The sequence below is a fragment of the Phascolarctos cinereus genome, unplaced genomic scaffold (genome assembly GCF_003287225.1).
Source record: "Phascolarctos cinereus isolate Bilbo 61053 unplaced genomic scaffold, phaCin_HiC Scaffold_4;HRSCAF=312, whole genome shotgun sequence".
NCBI classification, from domain to species: domain Eukaryota; kingdom Metazoa; phylum Chordata; class Mammalia; order Diprotodontia; family Phascolarctidae; genus Phascolarctos; species Phascolarctos cinereus.
In genome coordinates, this window is record NW_027555847.1 from 202,777,249 (window position 1) to 202,793,011 (window position 15,763).

Sequence of the window (15,763 nt, forward strand, 5' to 3'; positions counted from 1 at the left end):
CCTTTAAGCAGCAACTACACACTGGCTGGGATTTTCCAAAGGAGTTTTCAGCTTGACTGCCAATCATATGTATAGTTTTAGCCAAGAACCACACATTTAATGGTGGTTTACCATCTCCAAGGGGTGGCACAATGGAAAGAGCCTGGGGTCAGGAAGACCCCAAATGTGCCTTCATACACATATTAGCTGTTTGACCCTGGGCAAGTCACTTAACCTCTGTCTTACTTAGTTTCTTCATATGTAAAATGGGGATAATTATAGCGCCTTACCTTCCAGGGTTGTGAGGATCAAATGAGAAAATATTTATAAAGTACAGTTCCTGGCACATAATAGGTGCTTCATAAATGCTTGTTTCTGTCTTTCCTTCCTTCTACCATTCCGTTTCACTTCACCTAAATATTGAGCCCTCACACTGTCTTTTTCACCATCCTAATCCTTCTCCAACTCCACCCTTTCCATTTTCCTAACCCTTTGTTAGGAGAAGGGGAAGTTCAGAAATAAGTCGATATGGTTATGGCCAAAAGAGAATCAGATTTAAAGGCAAAAATTAGGGAGGAGAAGAGGCAGAATGCTTTCCTATCAATTCCCAAGACTAAAGGCATTTAGAGCTTGAAACCAATCACTTTGCCCAGAATTTTCTGGAATACAGCTCCACTCTGAGCTATTGAGCCTGACACCTTTGTTTAGTCAATATTCCTGACATGCCAGCTGGCTCATGGGGTCTCCTCTCTCATTGTTACCATAATCAGAGTGGCACTAGGGTTTAATTATGAGAATAGAAAGATAGAGGCTGTTGCCAGTAGACCAAATGAAGGCATCAGCATTTCTCTAATTCTGAAGCAGAGAGAGTCGAGTCAGGCCTCTGGAAAGGTGTCCTTATTTCGTCAATATAGAGCTAAATACATTGACAGAAGAAGATAAATCTAGCTTACATTTACATAGAACTTTGCAAACCTTATATACATTGTAGTGTATATAAGACTTTATATATAGATTATATACATTATTACCATATTTCATCCTCATAATGCTATTAGTTAGATACTACAACTATCCCTGTTGTAGAGATGAAGAAACAGATTTGGGGATGAAGTTTTTCAGCTATCAAGTGTTAAAGGCAGGATTTGAACCACTGTCTCCTCTGACCAGTCTAGGGCACTCTATAGAACATTGACTCTGAGCAATCATAAAGGAGCCAGGCAAAACCTGATATCATAGTAGCCCTGTACTAGGGAATCTTTTTCCTTGGTTGACTTTCCCGTCATGTTTGTATTTGTGTTCTCCTTTATTGTATGTGCTCTTGGAAATGGTCTTGTACATTGGACTGTGCTGTAAGCAGCCTGAGGTGTTAGGCACATCAGATATGAAAGAGCTAAATAGTGCAGTTCTGTGTTCAGTGAAAGCTACAGCTATAATTCATTTTGAGCCCTTCTCTTCCTAGGTGTGCATCTGAGAGATATGTCACAGAACCTTGCAATTTTTCCCCCTTGTTCTTTTTCCCCTTCCCTACCCCAAGATTTTGTATTTAAGACTTTTCACTGCATGTAGCTTAAAAAGGATTTGAGGCACAACAGCTGCACTACCAACACATCAGAAACAGACTGTATCAGAGAAGTGGAGGGAAGGGCCAAAATGACTGCTGGTAGACACTACCAAGAAAACAAAGGCTGAAGAGAACCACAGGACTATATGTGTAAAGCTCAGAAGTGCCTTAGAGGTTATCTAGTACAACACTCATATTTTTAGATGAGGAAGCTGAGGCACAGTGGTTTGCACAAAATCAAGGGAGTTCCAGATAAACATCTGCTCCTACTTCACCAACTACACTAAAAGTCTTTGTGTGGATCACCTCTGACACATACTAGCAATATGACCCTGGGCAAGTCTCTTAATCTCCAAGACTATAACTTGCAGAAAAGATGACCACTACTTTGGTAAAGGGAGTTCCCTCATTTGGGAGTTCCCTATAGCAAAGAAATCACAGGAATACCCCTTATCCGTCTACCGGTTTTTGCCTGATTTCACTTGGATAAAGATGTTGGGAGTAGATTAGGAGCAGAATGAATAAATTGGGGTGGGGAGAGAAGTATATTTTTATTTTCCTAATGCAAGAGAAAAAAACCTAAGTTTTTTCAGGTTTGTTTTCCATATGTGAGCATAAATAAGACCGTTTTAATAAGAGATGACAAGAGAATGTTGTACACAGTAACAGCAATAGTTTTAAGAACAACTTTGGATAACTGTCAGTTTGACTATTATAAAAACACAAATTACCTACAAAGGACATATGAAGGAAGATGCTATCTGCATCCAGAGAAAGAATTGATAAATAGAAGGGTTGTGGAATGGTTTTACATACATACATACATATATACATACATACATATATATATATATATATATATATATATATATATATATATATATATATATTTGTGTCTAATGGTGGCCATTTCTAGGGTAGGGTGCAAGGGAAGAAAAAAAAGGGGGGGGAAGAAAATTACATGATAACCTTTATTATAAATTTAAAAGGAATAGCAAGTTGTACATAACAGATTTGCAATTCCAGTTCAGCATAAAATTTTAAAATTTAAAAAAAAATAAGAGGTGAGTATCCCACACAAATAGTAGGCTCCACCCACACTTAACCCCTTACAGAATAAGGTGACTTACTATAAATAAAGCACTGACTATACACTGTGCTGAACACTAGGGATACAAAAAGAAAGGACAGACCTTGCTGTCACATTGCAATGAAGGAGATAACCCATATGGAAGGTTTCAGCTGCATGTATGACGGACAGGTGCCAGCAGCAAAGCAGATGATAAAAGCCTGTTCATGGCAGTGTGATGCTGGGCCTGCTTCTATGGGATGGGGGATGGATAGCAAACTACTTAATCAGCATAAACCTCAGGGCAATCTGCCCTCATAAGTGGTCCCCAGGGGAGTATTCAGTACCCATTGCTTCTCACCATCCAAGCTGTGTGAGCCAGCTGGCAACTCTGCTCATTTAGCAACTGAACTCTTCCCACCAAAACACATAGGAGGAGGGAGGCATTTCCCCAGGAAGTGAGGAGAAACAGAGAAAACAGGAAATTGTTGCTTTAGGGAGTTGTGAAGGTAAAAAAGAAAAAAGGAAAACATGGCCAAGAGAGTAACCAAGTGAGCAGGAAAAGCCTAGAGAAGAGGGTAGAATCAATAGGAAAATCTATCTTAGAAATCTATCTTAGGTAGCCTATATAATTGAAAGTTAAAGAAAGCAGATGTGCTCCCTTGCTCTGCCATGACCATTGCTTTTCTTTTCCTAATGTATACTATGACATGAGTGAAGTAGTGTAGCAATCCTTCCTATTTATTCAAAAATCATCATGGTCTGAAGGTTAGAGCACGAACCCAAGAATTAGGGGTAGAGTTAGCCTTTCTGCTGAATAAAACACTGTGGATCCTACCTTCTGTGGAAGGCGTCTAGTGAAAAATATGGCTTGGAAAGACCATCTATCATCTGTAGGATGGTTTAGAGTCTATGCTATCCTGCTTTCATTATCCCATCCCTCAGGGCTGTAGAAAATTTGGAAACCCACATGTGGGGGCTTCCCTTTCTGAAGAGTCTGGGCTTCTAGCTTCAGCCCTATAGCTTACTTCGTTTGTATTCTCAAGCAAGTCACTTAACTTTCCTGTGCCTTGTTTATGTCATCCGTGAAAAATGGGGATGATATTTCATTGATGTGGTACTGAAGGAGAAAAAGAGAATATGATAAAAATAAATGAGATGATGCCTCTTGAAGCCCATTGGAAGAAACACAGAATAAAAGCTGATATACATACATACATACATACATATATACATATATATATACACACACACACACACATATACACATATATACACACACACATATATATATACTGACAAGATCTATTTGTAAAGTACTTTGAACAACCCTCTGAGATATGTAATACTATATATAATAACATATAATACTTATAGATATTATTCTCCCCATTTTATAGATAAGGAAACTGAAGCTCCAAGTAAAGTGAATTGCTCATGGTCACATAGTAACAATCTATTATGACAGTCAAACCCAAGTTTTCTTGACTCAATTCAGTACTTTATCCAGGTCATCTTACATCTCTGGACATCAGTTTTCTCAATGTAGAAAGGCGGGGAGGGCCAGACTAGGTGACCTCTGATGTCCTTTTTAGCCTTAAACATATGATTCTATGATCTCTTATCATACTCCCTTTCATGTGAGGTTGTTGTAGGAAAATCATCTCTACCACACACGCTAATCTAGTTTTGCCTTAAATGTATCAAGACTTAATTTGCTCTGAGCAAGTCACTTAAATTTTCTCAGCCTCAGTTTCCTCATCTGTAAAAAGAGGTTGTATTTGATGGCCTGTAAGATGTTTTCTGAGAGTACCTAGGTGGCACAGTGGACAAAGTGCTGGGCTGGAGTCAGGAAGACTCCTCTTCATCAGTTCAAAGCTGGCCTCAGATACTTACTAGCTGTGTGACCTTGGGTAAGTCACTTAACCCTGTTTACTTCAGCTTCTTCCTCTGTACAGTGAGCTGCAGAAGGAAATGACAAACCACTCCAGTATCTTTGCCAAGAAAACCCCAAATGTGATCACAAAGAGTCAGACACAATGACACCAACAACAATATCTTTTCCAGCTCTAAATGTATGATCCATGACTAATGCTTGCACTACTGATGTAGCTTTCTGGTTGCCTAACTACACAATCCAGAGCAGGACAAGAATACACTGGTTCTACCTCAGGCATGTCATTTACCAGTTCACCAGTATGGTCAACACTGAGGCAGGAAAGTGCTATATCCTTGCTGAATATCTTTTCCATACCAAGGCTAAGTAAACTTCTCTCTGTTAGCTCGTAGATGGTCTATGAGTATCTCATTTTATTCCAATCCTTAACCAGGACCCTAGACCATCTTAAATTATGCCTGACTCAGAACAGAGGTCATGAGTTGTGATCTATCCATGGATCTCAGTGATATCTAGCATTCCTACCCTTCAAGATTCAGGGGGCAAAAAAAAAGATTCAGGGGGCAATACTGTATAAAATAATGTTGATCAGAATTTCTTGTGTATTTGGATTAAAAGGGGAAAAAAAAAACCTCCCAGGCATTGTGGCACTATTCCATTTGCCTCCTTCATCTTTGGTCTTCTCTCTTGATAGCAAGTGAGGAGAACAAAGGTGGAAGTGATCCCCAATCCTAGAGTAATTCAGGCCAACCTGGCAGATGTGATTCTACTACCTCGAAATAATCAAGTCACAAAAGTGTTAGGACATACTCAGTGCAGCCACATGGCTGACCATGAACCAGCCACTGTTTATCTCAAGGAGTAGGTACACTGGAATTTATAAATACAATGATGAGCCACCCCTTGGGAGTGGAATAAGGGGCTGGGTTGCTTCCCTTCCTTATTCCCCTAATCCCCTGTTCTCATGAGTAGGGCTTCCCACCCAAAGGAAATCTGATCAGCTCATCTTTGGGTGGGGTTTCCCAAAGCCAAGCATTTAAAGGGAAATCATTGTTTAGAAGTTCCTCTGAGTTCTAATGACCAACCTACTGAGAAATCCTCCAAGAACAAAGTGAAATTTAAAAAACATACACACACACACATACACGCACACCCACCACTCCCACCACCCGCCATGGGATTAACATGAGCCAAAAACAATTACAGGAGAAAATAAGTTTGAATTCCAAAGCCCTGCTTAACTAGAACTGTCCAATGAACAATTTTTAAAAAATACAGTAAGAGAATAAGGGTCATGCCAATTAGAAACCTGAGTGTTATCTGTGAATTGGTCATTTTCAGTGAAAATAACCAAGCAGGCCTATGTCAGGGTGGGTCATTTTTCACATATATATGAAAAAAAATATATGTATGTATATATATATATATATATATATACATATGTGTGATAAATATGGTATAGTATAAAGAACATTAGGCTAGGAGTTAAGATATCCAAATCTGAATCCCAACTCTCCATCTGTTGCGGGGTATGATGTTGGCATATCTTTTCACCTTTCTAGATTGTGGTACAGTAAAGAATGCTGGATTTGGAGACAGAAGACCTAGATTCAATCCTGGTTCTGCTACTAATTACCTTAATGACCTTGAGCAAGTCATTTAATTTTTATGAACCTGTTTCCTCATTGGTAAAATGATGGAAGTTGCACTAAATGGTCTCAAAGGTCCCTTCCTGTTCTAAGTCTAATATACTATGAAAATGAGAAGATTGGATTAGTTATCAGTAGTGCTTTCCACCTTAACATCTTATGTCTAAGGGCCCTCTGACTATGCAGGGATGTTGGGTGAATGATGAACAAAATGAACAGCAAGAGTCTTGAGCTCTCAAACCAAGCTCTTCCATAAAAATCTCAGGAACCTGCAGTCGGTTAAAAAAGTTTTTTTGGTAAACCTTTACTATGTGTCAGTTGTTGTTCAGTCACGCACAACTCTTTGTGACCCCATTTGGGGTTTTCTTGGCAAAGATACTGGAGTGGTTTGCCATTTCCTTCTCCAGCTTGGTTTACAGATGAGGAAACTGAGGCAAACAAGGTAAAGTGACTTGCCCAGGGTCATACTAGTAAGTGTCTGAGAGTAGATTTGAACTCAGCCCTTCCTGACTCCAGGATTGGCATTTTATCCACTGTACCACCTAGCTGCCCCTTCTAAGGCAAGATTCACACTCTTAGAGATGAGTCTTCATGACTCCAGGCCCAGTGCCCTATCTGCTGAGCCACCTAGCTGCACATTATACATCAAGCACAATGCTAGGGATACAGAGAAAGGCAAAAACACTTTCCCGATTTCTCTCTAGATCTAGTAATGGGGGAAATAACATATAAAATAAATGCAATATAAATGGAAGGTAGTCCTAGAGAAAAAGAAGGAGAAGTGTCCTACAGAAAGTGAGATTTTATCCAGGGAAACTAGGAATCTGAAGTGCAGGATGAGAACGCTCAGAGCATGGGCAACAGTCAGTACAAATGTGTGGTTAGAAGCTCAATGTCATGTATGAATCACAACAAGCACTCTGGTGTCACTGGATTATAGAAAGTGTAAAGGAGAATAAAATGTAGGTCAGTAGGAAGGTAGGAAGGGACCAAATTATAAAAGGTTTAAAATGCCAAACATATAATTTTATATTTCATTTCGGGGAAGTTTATTGAGTTGGAGGTTGAAGGAGTGAGATTTTAGTAAAATCACTTTGGCAGATAAATAGGGATAGATTGGACTGGTGAGAGATTTGAGGATGAAACATCAATTAGAAGGCTCTTACAACTGTAAATGGCCCCCACTGCAAGTGTGTGCGCGCGCGCGCATACACACACACACCAGTTTTTTTTAAAGGCAGGCGCAAGCTAAGAATCTCTCTTTCCTCTGGCCAACAGCTTCTCCAGCAAATACTCTTTATGATATCAGAACAGGATAGTTGTTCACCACCTAAAACTATACCTTACATAGGAAGAACATTCTCCCTACCTACTCCCTACTGTTACTCTCCATAAATCTAAGGAAGCTGTAACTATTGCGATTGGTGTCTTTGTATGACTTTTTCCCAGTCTTTGTTGTTGTTGTTCATTTGTTTCAGTCTTGTCCAACTCTTCTTGACCCCATTTCGGGTTTTCTTAGCAAAGATACTGCAGTGGTTTACCATTTCCTCGTCCAGGTCATTTTACAGATGAAGAGGCAAACAGGGTGAGGTGACTTGCCTAGGATCACACAGCTAGTAAGTGTCTGAGACTAGATTTGAACTCAGGCCTTCCTAACTCCAGGTTTGGCATTTTATCCACTGCACTACCTAGCTGCCCCTTCCAAGTCTTTCAATCAGACATATGACATCTATAAATCCATGAGTCTCTCCTCTAGAATACATCCATGAGCCTAGCCCATAAGTCCATGCAGGTGGAGTGTATTCATCTTCTTTACCCACTGTGGAAATAGCAAAATGATGTTGTAGATGTCAGAAAGGCTGAAAGGAGATGGTTAGACTAGATTGTTACTGATTATGTATTTAAAAGGGGCTGTTCAGAGAGTGAGCTTGAGGAAGAGTCAGGACAATTGGTTTTCAAGGCCTGCCTTTTTTTTTTTCAGTGAGGCAATTGGGGTTAAGTGACTTGCCCAGAGTCACACAGCTAGGAAGTATTATGTGTCCAAGGCTGGATTTGAACTCAAGTCCTCCTGACTCCAGGGCTGGTGCTCTATCCAGTGTGCCACCTAGCTGCCCCAAGGCCTGCCTTTTGACACCGTACCGTGTGACACTGGGCAAATCATTTACTTCTCTGTGTCCTCAGGCAGCTCTCTAAGACTGAAAGTCAAAGAATACTTCTCAGTCTTATTGGTAGAGGAGAGCTCCCTGCCTGGAGGAAATCACAGGTCCAAACCAAAAGAACCAGTCTTTATTGTTACTGAACCAGGAAGCAACATGGCTGACTGAATAGATGGTCAATCCTAGAGTCAAGAAAACCTGGGTTTAAGTCCCTATCTCAGACCCTTCCTAGCTGTGCAATCACGGACAAGTCACTTAGGTTATCAGTATCTCAAGCAACTCTCCAAAAACTACAAATGTTCTAAATGAGTGGGGAAAGAGAACTTCTATGCTGGCAGATTCTCACATATGAAGAAATAGAGACTCTATAGATAGACATTCAGTCTTAGCACAGTTTTGCGCTTTCATAGCTTAAAAAGGCATTAAAACTTTTGGAAGAACCAATAAACATGCAGTTTGCATTCTTCTTTGTGAAGGTTAGGACCTGGGAGGGATGATACCAGCATCTTCTTCTTCCACAGTACTGATCCTCTCATTAATTCTCATATTTTTCTCCTATCTAAGACCACATGCACAGCCCATAATTAATTGGCAAATGAATGCTATATACAGTAATTGCCAAGGATATAAGAAAAGCTTCATGGAGCATCTGTGCCTTGAACTCGGTCTTAAAAATTAAGATGGGTGAAACATGAAATGGAGGAAGGGGAGGCAGAAGGGATATGAACAAAGGCCTTCAGCACTGTTTTAGCCACACTGAGGGAGACAGAGAAGAAGTATAAGATGTAGTTCCTACACTCAAGGGGTAATTATTGTAATTAGGAGGAAGAAAATATAACAGTTCTATTTAGAAAATAATGTAGCATGGTGCTTGTGGAGCAGTAGGCTCCAAAATGGAGGCCTTACCAGCAATAGGTATAAGATGTACAATTCAAAGAGTAGGAAAAAAGGTTGAATCCCACCTCCTATACACTAGCCAAATGTAAGGTCGTTTCAAACCTACCTATCTATACGTGTATCCTTAGCCTCTAACACTTTCCCACTCTGCCATCCTTCCACTGGGCCAGCTCACAACCTCTCTCCTTGTGAAGCAGGTGTAGACTCCTCAGGGCAGTTATAACCCGCTGGCTTCCAAGATACCTACCACAGCAACTCTTGTTTCCAGTGGGAAAATCCCACCCCTCTCATGTCTCTACTGTCTACCTACTCTCCTGTCCCTCAGATCACCTCATGGTTAGTATAGGCCCTCTTTGGAAGATGGCCTCTACTCTCTGGGGCAGTGACCCATAAGTAAGAGCCTGCCTCTACCTTTTTCATTATGGGTAGAAGAGGGTAAGCCATACAGATGAGTAGGCTTGGACAGCTTGTGATCTTCATCACAGATCTCATTATATTATCTTTCCTCAGAAACCTGCCTGTCTTCCACTTACCTGTCACTTGAGAGTACCTATTATCCTTCTAGTCACCTAGGTACACAATCTCCACTTCATCTTTCTTGGGTTCCCAACTTTCCCTTGATCATTTAACAATTCTTATTATTTTTACCTCACCAAAATTCTTCCAATTCATCCTCCACCTAGCTGCCAAAGTGTTTCCCTAAATCAAAGTTCAACAAGTATTAAGTGCTTGCTCTGTGCCAGCCTCTGTGCTAAAAACATGTTATGGATAAAAAGAGAGATAAAATCAGTCCCTGCCCTCAAGGAGTTTACATTCCAATGATCTAACCTCATTAGTCCCATACTGGATAAACTCTAGTACCTCTCTATTTACTTTAAGATCTAATATTATTTTACCTTTATCTCATCCTTTTAAAATTTCTATTTTGTAAAAGCTTTATAATATATATACTTATTATCATAGTAGTTGTTGTTATCCAGTCATTTCAGCCATGTCCAACTCTTTGTGACCCCATTTGGGGTATTCTTGGCAAAGATATTGGCTGGAGTGGTGTGCCATATCCTTCTCCAGCTCATTTTATAGATAAAGAAACTGGGGCAAACAAGATGACTTGTCCAGGGTCACACAGCTGGTATGGGTCTAAGGCTGGATTTGAATTCGAGAAGATGTGTCTGCTTGACTCCAAGCCCAGTACTCTATCTGCTGAGCCACCTAGCTGCCCCAGGTTATGATAGGGTTCTAATTTATTACAAAGATAACAGTTGATTTCAAACCTGTCATTCAAGTTATCCTTGTCTCTTTCTTAGGAATGGCATACCTGATTTTTTGGGTGACTTCAGGAAAGTGATATGCTATAATCTGCAGCCTTTCTACCAGGGAGCCTCTTGCCTTTCAACAGGTTTCTGACTATAAATAGGGACAGAGCTAAGGAAATGAGCCAGTGTTCTGATCTGGAATGTTGACATCAGCTATGCCCCACACAAGCTACCCCTGAGTTGTCATGCCTTCCATTGTTGAGTGTTACATCCTGTCTCCTTTGTTAAAATAATGCAGCATTTATTTGGTTTCCAGGATACGTGTACTTAAGCTCTGCTACCTGCTAAACCAACAGTCCAAATTCCTCTCCATCTTCAATTACCATGATTTCCTTTTCCTCCTTGCGAACCTGCATCAGAGAGACAGAGAGAGCCTCTTAGTGTCACTTCATTTTTATTATGTTGTCCTGTCATTTTGTTGTAGAGGACTCTTCAGCCATCAAAAAACACCATTCATAGATGAAATCAATAGCAAAATAAAGAAAACAAATCAGTAAAGGGCTTCTAACGAAAGCAGATCAAAGCTAGGGAATTGCTGATAGAGGTTTTTCTGTAGCTATAAGGGCTGGTCTATTTCACATGGGCTGTGTATGTGAATAAGATGAATGAAAAACAATAGACAAGTAACTGTTGGTTTATTTTATCCACTTTTAAAAGATCTTTACAAAAAGGCACCAGCTGGAGATTCAGATCACAGGTGCCTTTGATACAATAGAAACATCTCAGTTTCTCATACTACATGGAAATGCAAACCTAATATATTCCTCTCTTATACTTCCTTTGAGGCTTGAAGATAAAAGCATTTGTGTGAGATTATTCTTTTTCAAAAAAGTCTTATTCTAGTGATTTCAAAGTCTTCTTTAAAAAATGCAAAAAGTAATCAATCAAAAAATATTTATTCAATACATACTGTGTATTAATCAGTTATTTTTAAAGCAACTAGGGGAAAATGAAGGCTATTAAGGAAGGGATGAGGACCACAGTTGAAGTTGATTAGACAAAGATAATGCACAGTGGGAGAAGGGAAGCTTCTCAACAATTTGATGTTTATTTCTGTAGTCTCTACCAAGGAGGATGATCTTTGGACTAAAAAGGATAGGACAAAAACTATTAGGAAGTGGAAACGCAAGAAAAGTAAGAAGATAATAGAGTACTGATAGAACTAGAGGGTATGATTACAGAAACACTGTCAGTGATCTTTAGAGAATGAAAGAAAGGCAACAAGATTGGGGAAAGGCAAATGCTCCATCAAAAAGGGAAGAGAGTAGAGTCTGCTAGTCATAGATAGGTCAGCTTTTATTTCAAGCAAGATTATGGAATGCTGTTTAAAGGGATTGTTAATGAACTTCAAAAAAAAGGAAGCAACCATCACAAAGAGCCAGTACATCTTCATCAAGAACAAGTCATACCAGACCAGTTTCATTTCCTTTTTTGACATGATAACTAGACTGGGTAGATAAGGAGAATGCTGCATTTGTAATTTATTTAAATTTCATCAAAGCATTTGACATTATTTCCCATGCTATCCTGTAGTCAAGATGAAGCAGTATTTGCTAGATGAACAGTGAGATGAATTCCTAACAGATTGAATGACCAGACCCAACCCAAACAGTACTCATTAATGGAACGATGTTAACTTGGATAGAGGTGCCTGTAGGTATTTATCTTTTGGCTCCATTTGACATTTGGATAATTAATTGGATGAAGTTATATCTGGCCTGCCTATCAAATTCTGTAGATAAGCCAAAGCTGAGAGGGACAGTAACAGACTAATAGAGTTAGGATCCAGAAAGAACATTGGAGTCTAGAACACTGATCACCAATTTAGAGCTGATAGGGACCTAAGAGGTTATCTAGTACACTTGTACCAAACTCAAACAGAAGCAGAGGGACCACTAAACCATACATAAGAATCCCTGCTGGCAGCATATTGATGTAGAAAACCGCATATTAACATTTTCTATGTTCTACTGTACTTTTATTTATTTTGTTAAATATTTCCCAGTTACACATTTGAATCTGTTTTTAGCCATACTGTGGAGTGTTACAGGCCATGTTTGACCCCTGTAATCTAGTAGAACCCCAAAACTTTTAAAAAAGTGTTTATTGATATCTTATTTTTATATTACCACATTTCCCACTGTATCCCTCTCCCCACCCCCCTAAAAAGTCATCCCTTATAATGAAGAATAAAAAAGTGGGGAAAAAAGTTCAGTAAAACACACTGAAAAAGTTTGATATTATATGCCTACAGTAATAATAATAATTTATCCCATCTCTACAAAAAAGTAGGGAGAGGTACCTTCTCATATTTCTTCTTTGGAGCCAAGTTTGGTCATTATAATTTCACAGAATTCAGCGTGATTGTTTTATTGCTTTCTTCCCATTTATATTGTAGTATCAATCAACATGTATTTTTTAAAGTACCTTCTATGTGCCAGTCATTCTGCTAGGCTCTAGGCATATAAGTACAAAGAAATAAACAATCCCCACAGGGTAGCTTACATTCTAATAGGAGAGAGAAACACATTTTATAATATATACATGAAGATACTTGTAAGTGTAAATGCTTATATATTTATGTTTGTGTATTTATATTATTTTATATATATGCGTAAGTATGTATACAGCATAAATGTGAAGTTAATAAATATTTTATAGATAGCATGTATATTGTTCTTCTGATTCTGCTTACTTCGCTTTTCATTAATTTATATAATCCTCATGCTTCTTTGTATTCATCATTTCTTATAGCAAAATAATATTGCATTACATTCATGTATAACAATTTGTTTTACCATTCCCTAATTGATGGTCATGTTATTTGTTTCCAATTCTTTGCTATCACACAGAAAGTGCTATTGTACATATTTTGGTGTCTAGGGAGCCTTTCTTTTACTCCATGAAGTATATTCCTAGAAATGGAATTTCTGTGTCAAAGAGTCTGCATATTTCAATTGTTTTGTCTGCATAATTTCAAATTACTTTTCAGAATGGATGAATCGATTTAAAGCCCCACCAACAATGCCTTAGTATGCCCATCTTTTTATAACCACTTTAATACTGTTGCCATATTTTGTCATCTTTGCAAGTTTACTAAGCTCATGACAAAAGCTCAAAGTGGTTCTGATTTGTAGTTCTCTTATTATTGGAGATTTAGAGCATTCTCTCATATTAATCCCTTAATTTTTACAGGTAAAGAAACTGAGGCCTATAGAAGTTAAGTAACTTGCCCAGAAAATAAATTTTAAAGCTGGGATTCAAACTCAGAACTAATGACACCAGAGCCAGGATGCTTTTGCTCTCTGCTTCCTGAGAGTTTTCCTTATTTAAATATTAAATAATACTTAATTTAAGTATGAGCAGAGAGGGGGCAGCTACTTGTCAGAGAGGATAGAGTACTGGGCCTGGAGTCAAGGAGACCAGTCTTCCTGAGTTTAAATCTGTCTTCAGACACTTACTAGCTGTGTGATCCTGGGCAAGTCCCTTAACCCTATTTGCTTCAGTTCTTCAACTGTAAAATGAGCAGTAGCAGGAAATGGCAAACCAATCCAGTATCTTTGCCAAGAAAAGGCAGAGTCTGACACAACTGAAACAACTAAAGAGCAACAGCAACATGACCAGGGAGATGCTATCATCTCCCACCCCAAGCTCTGCCTTCATTCATCTATATTTAAATTTTTTTCATCCCTAAATTGTCAACAAGATTAAATAAAGTGTAGTTGGCTTCCCGCTATCTCCTAAACAATAACCTGAGGTCTAGAATCATTTCCTCAGATCCAACAAAAGTAGACGTCCATGTAAACACATACACACATAAATATGAAATCATAACTATTAGAGAAAAGACTCAGCCAAAACCATCTCCTTCACACAGAGATAAGTGTGTAGCCTGTTGTCTCTGCTAAACAGTAGATCTTACTGGTGAACTTATATCTTGATATATTGTTTTCTTACTTATCTTACTTAATATAAGTAGTAGTATTCGTAAGGAATCCCAGTGTTTCTCATGCAAGTCCCAGGGAGGAAGGCAATTTATAAAGAAATTAGAATATAGAATCTACAAATCCCAATTGCCTTGCAAAGACAAAACAAAACAAAAAAAGATTCTATTCAATTCAATTTAGTAAGCATTACGGGAAGTATAGTGTCCAGGACCTTGAAGATACTTCTCTACTATAACTACATCTATAATATTGTGTTTAGTTTTTGGCACTAAATGTTAGAAAGAGTATTGACAGACTGGAAATATCTAGAGTAAAATGAAGGGTCTCAAAATTGTGCCATTTAAGGAGCCCTTGAAGGAACTACCTATAGAAAAGAAGATTTGGGGAGTCCATAAGAGCTGTCTTTAGGTATGCAGAGCGCTGTCTCACCCTAAGTACTCCAATAGGTCTGTGATCCCATCAATTTGGAGGTTTTCACCAATGGTTCAAATCACTGCTTCTCCATGTCTTTTCATCCTGAGCAACTCTTGTCCCTGACATCCCATTAATTCAGTGTAGATGTCCACCCAAGGTGTTTTGAGATCTTCTTTCCTTTCTCTTTACAGCCAGAGGATACTGGCAAAATTTGTTTCAATTTTAAGAGCATTTATTAAGCTCCTACTGTATTCAGGACATGGTGCAAGGCTGGTGGGGATACAAACACAAAAAGCAGGCCCACCTCTAGGTACTTACTTTGGTATTAGGGATTCAGCTTGCTTAGCCTGGCCCCAGAGGAAGAGTGGCTAGGTGAGAGTTTCAGACAGGTTGGTTTAGCTCCCCATGAAGAAAAACTTCCTAATAATTAGGGCTATAGTCCCAACAGTAGAATGGGCTGTCTGAGGACATAGTCTCTAATATTTGAGGTCTAAAAAAAGAAAAGATAGTTAGCCCTGAAGGATGGCTGATCTTTTGTTGGTGATGCACCAATTCTGTCAACTGTGGGGTTGAATTAAATAACACCAGTTATATCTTCCAACTCTGAGATTCAGTGATTCTGTGTACTGAGCACAATGTAAGGTGCTAGGGGGATTGGAAAAGGATTATTATCCCTGAGGGATTTATAATCTTATTAAGTCATATTTTAAGCAAAAGAAGGAAGGAAGAAAAGAACTATGGTCGTGTGAAAACAAATATTTTAAGGACACAAACAAATACACTAGTATCAATATTTATAGGTCATATTATTTATATATGATATCCTCTGAAATCAGGATGAGTTATGATGCTTGTGTGACAACAGACAAAAATTC

The 15,763-nt window shown here is 38.8% G+C and overlaps 1 protein-coding gene and 1 long non-coding RNA gene across 2 annotated transcripts in view; one reads left to right on the plus strand and one right to left on the minus strand.

Annotated features, from left to right (window-relative positions):
* LOC110200843 (uncharacterized) overlaps nucleotides 1-10,611 on the minus strand; it is a 61,380-nt gene extending 50,769 nt beyond the window's left edge. The window contains exon 1 of the long non-coding RNA XR_013486020.1: nucleotides 10,530-10,611. This is a non-coding gene — a long non-coding RNA (uncharacterized LOC110200843). The remainder of the gene's footprint in view (nucleotides 1-10,529) is intronic.
* LOC110198225 (PALM2-AKAP2 fusion protein) overlaps nucleotides 1-15,763 on the plus strand; it is a 267,027-nt gene that overhangs the window by 57,813 nt on the left and 193,451 nt on the right. The window lies entirely within an intron of this gene.